This window comes from Macrotis lagotis, chromosome 3 (assembly GCF_037893015.1).
Source record: "Macrotis lagotis isolate mMagLag1 chromosome 3, bilby.v1.9.chrom.fasta, whole genome shotgun sequence".
NCBI lineage: Eukaryota > Metazoa > Chordata > Mammalia > Peramelemorphia > Peramelidae > Macrotis > Macrotis lagotis.
Window position 1 is genome coordinate 299,747,330 of NC_133660.1, and position 4,646 is coordinate 299,751,975.

Sequence of the window (4,646 nt, forward strand, 5' to 3'; positions counted from 1 at the left end):
TACTTTCTAGATTTACTATGCATTCTTTCTTTCTTTTCATTATAACATAACATAGTCAAGATGGCATTATTGCCATTCCTCACATAAATCACTTCTTTCCCTATTTCATAGTCTTTGTATAGGTTGTCCTGTACTTCTGCAATACTCTCCCTTTCCAATTTCACATCTTAAGAATTTTCATTTTGTTTAGCGGTCAGTTCAAATTCCACCTTCCCTCTGTAAAATCACCTCTCATAAATCTAGCATTTATGTTTCATATATATATATATATATATATATATATATACGTATATATATATATATATATACGTATGTATATATATATATACATACATATATGTATATGTATATGTTTATATACTGTTTCCAGGATATGTTTGATATCATTTCCAGGAAAGTAAGTGGAATAATTATTTTCCACGTTTTTTTTTTATAAACCCGAAACCTAACTAAAAGACTATTACCTAGGAGATAAATAATAACAACGTTTTCATTTTCTGATTGATTGACTCATTTCCCTTCAGATGCACAAGGGCATTTGTCAGTGGCCTTAAGTTTTGCTCTAACCTGCCAATACCTAATTATTTCACCAATTCTTCCTTGGAATGTATTAGAGGCCCTTCTTCATGTAGATCATTGTGTTCCTCCCTTTCTCCAACATGCTGACGCCCTTCCCAGAATGAAACATTCAGTTCTGAATATTGTACTCTATGTTCTGTACTATGTGGATAAAGCAAAGAAGGATTCCTCCATTCAAATCAAGGAATGCTGTGACTTTGTAAAATTACCTCATATTGCACAATAGTTCTCTGTGAAGTGATATCTACCAGAATCTGAAATGAGATATTCTCAAATGTCTTCCCTTAATGAAAATATATGAATCTTTCTTAAGCTGCCTTCAAATTAAGGATCTCTCTGTTTGATGTACTGGAATTTTGTTTGGATATTTTCTAAATTTATTCATTTTCCTATTATGAAACATAATATAGACTCTTATTGAAAAGGGGATAACTGAAATTTTTCACATTATTCATTCAAGGTCACCCACTGCCATTGTCAGGCATCTTGACTTCTATCTTGGCATTGAAATTCATTGCTTTCTAGCAAAGTTCCAGAGGTTGAAAATTTTGTTATTATGCCATGAATAGACTTGCGTGGAATAACAAAATCAATTTGATCAGAAACAAAAGAATGTTGTCAAAAATAATAGCAATATCATTTAAAACAATATTGAGTAATTTAGTCATTTTAACTTTACTTTTAACTTTTTTTAACTTTATTTAACTTTATATTATATATATAAACTTTATATTAACTTTATAAAAACTTTATAAAAACCTTATATAAAAAGTTTATAAAAAAATAACTGCAAAGGACATGTGAAAAAATGCTATCTACAACCAGAAAAATGAATTTCTATAAGTATAGAATAGTTTTGCAGAAATTCATATTTATGTAAATCTATTCTATTATATACCTTTCTAGGGTTCCAGGGCAAAGCTAAAACGGTGAAAAGAGATTTATATGATAACAGAATATATTGGAAAGATAAAGAATATAATGAAGACCATATATTTAATTTAGTATCTATTCCAAAGAATGACTGAAGAAGTTGTAGTGCTTGACTGTGATGGAATAATACTGTGATCTAAGAAACTGAACTCAATGATTTTATGGGAGAGAAATGGAAAAATGTTGCTCAAAATTTTGAAGGAAAATGAGCAGAAACAAGAGAATTATGTACATTGAAATAAAAAATTTTTAAGTATTATTTTGAGCAAATAAATTATTTTGTGTATTTTCAATACCAAAATTTACAAAAAAGAATATTTGAAGAAAGATTCTACCAGTATTCAGTGAAAGTACTGATAAATAGAAGTGTGTATGGAATGATTAAACATACACACACACACACACACACACACACACACACACACACACACATATATATATCATACATAATCTCATAAATGTGCACATAAAATTATATATTTACCCTCATAATCAAATATACATAAATGTCTATGTCCAAATGTAGTCATCAATGGGAGGGAAGGTGGAAGGAAAATCAGAAATTTACATGATAATTTTCATATACATAATAGTAGGCTTGCAGTTTCATGTACTATCATATTTTATTGCAATATGCTATTGAAATATTTATGTTATTCCACAAATTAAAAACTATTTTCTTGAAAAAAAGGCAAGTTGCACACAATAAATTTCCAGTTTTATGTGCCATCTTCTTTTATTTCATTTTATTATATTTGTTTTATTCAATTAATTAAACAAATAAATTGGTAGGCAGTTTCTAAGATAGACTTACTCATATTGATAGAGTGGAGAAATTGGAGTTTTTGTCTCCACACTTCAAATGAATGATGCAATAACCACTGATTAAGCCTTTATTCTGTTAGAAGAATTATGCTAAGCACTTTGTAGAACTAAACTTAGTCTTAAAAATAATTCTTGTTTCATGCGTTGATGACTAATATTCTCTTCAAATACCGAATATGTTCATTTCACTCATTAAGGCTTTGCTTCTATTATGTCTTTTAAAAACTACTTGCTCATCCTACTTGCTTATATCTTAGATTTTTGTTACTTTCTTTCCTATCAAATTGTAGAAATGAGAAGACTGAAAAAAGAAAACAGCAACTCAATCTTGTAGAATCAATAGATTTATTATTATTATTATTATTATTATTATTTGCAAACCAATGGCTTTAAATGACTTGCATAATGTCACACTGTTAGGTAATTATTAAGTGTCTGAGGTCAAATTTGAACTCAGGTCCTCCTGACTCCAGTGTTGGTACTCTATTGACAGTGCCACCTAGCTGTCCCCAATAGATTTATTTTTACAATATATTGTCAAGGACATTTAATGAACAGTCCTGAGGTGGAGGCTATATCATGGAATACATTGCAATGATTTACTCTCAGTGATTTTGTTTCTCATTTCAGATATTTTATCTTCATGTACCTAAGGCCTTTTTTGACTATTCTTCAGATGCTTGTAGAAATGGAAAATGTGACCAACAGAGAATGGAGTAGCTGAATAGAACTCAGAGAATTATTCATATAAGATCATAAATTCTATCATAAAATTTTTGCCAGCATTCATAGAATCCATTTAAATGTTCTTATTGAGAAATGATTTTGAAATTCATTAATTTCCTGAAGGGTTCCTTTTCATCTTTGTTTCTTAGACTATATATTAAGGGCTTTAGCATTGGAATAACCACAGTGTAAAAAACGGATTCCACTTTGACTACAAGCCAAGAATTTTTGGAATTAGGAATACAATAGAGAAGAATGATTGTTCCATAAAAGATGGTAACAGTTGTCAAGTGGGAGGCACAAGTGGAGAAAGCTTTGTAACTCCCACTGGTTGAAAGCATTTTGAGAATAGTGACAAAAATAAATAAATAAGACATAAGTATAATGATGAGGGTGCAAAATGCATTGAGATTTGCAAAGATATTACGTATTATTTCACTAAAGTGTGTATCAGAGCAGGATGCAGAGAGGAAGACAGAATATTCACATACAAAGCTATCAATGATTTTTGTCTCACAAAAAGACAATATAAGAATTGAGTGGGTGAGAATAACACAAGAAATTATGCCCCATGAATATGCCAAAGTCACAAGCAGGGCACAGAGTTTTGGGGACATGGAAATTATATAGAGCAAAGGATTACATATAGCTACAAAACGGTCATGGGCCATCACAGCCAACATGATTCCCTCAGTCACCACAAAGGTGACACCAAAGGAAAACTGCTTGATGCAGATGGAGATGCTTCTGTCTTCTACAACTAAATTTTCTAGTAATTTTGGTGTTAGATATATTGGAGTAACAGAAATCCACAAAGGACATATGACTGAGGAAAAAGTACATGGGGGTGTGGAGTTTGTGATTGACCTTGATGATCAGAATCATGCCCACATTTCCCATCACAGTGACTGTATAGATGGTAAAGAACAGTAGAAACAGGGGAACCTGGAGCTCTGGACAATCAGAGAATCCTAAAAGGATGAACATGACTTCAAATATCTGATTCTTGTCAGTGCTCACCATGATTTCTGTTGGAGAGAATTACATGGGTCATGAGAAGAAAAACATGAATGAAACTGAGGAACACAGGAGAAGGTGGAGTATGAATTGGAAAATTATATTGCTATAATTATCATAGTTAATAATAATAAGATTACACTTACTCTCTTAGTACACTCTCGAACAACTCATGGAGTATAAAAGAAACCAAAAATACTGTGAGATAAAGAATGGTGTTAATAAGTAACAAAAGTCCATTTTAGTTTAGATAGCTCCTTCAGGAGCCTGAAGGGAAGGAGAACCCACTAAGTCCTAAGGTTGTTTATTTAAATTCTTTATATATAAAAATCCAAGGACAAGTGTGGCTCTTCTCCCCTCCACTTTTGGACTTTACATATAGCATTCCTTTATTTAGTTTCCTCTATAGTCTACTGGTTTTAAATATGAATTTTTCTGTTAATGAACATCTAAATTTTGTTGCCATATTGAAAAGACTACTGAAATAGAGTGTATATAAAAATCCCTCCTTGAATTCTTTTTACTGAATTTCTACCATGTATCATTTCAAACTTTTGCTATTATAG

The 4,646-nt window shown here is 31.0% G+C and overlaps 1 pseudogene; it reads right to left on the reverse strand.

The window, feature by feature from the left end:
* Nucleotides 1-3,146: 3,146 nt before the first annotated feature.
* Nucleotides 3,147-4,086, reverse strand: LOC141516940 (olfactory receptor 1165-like; annotated as a pseudogene).
* Nucleotides 4,087-4,646: the final 560 nt, after the last annotated feature.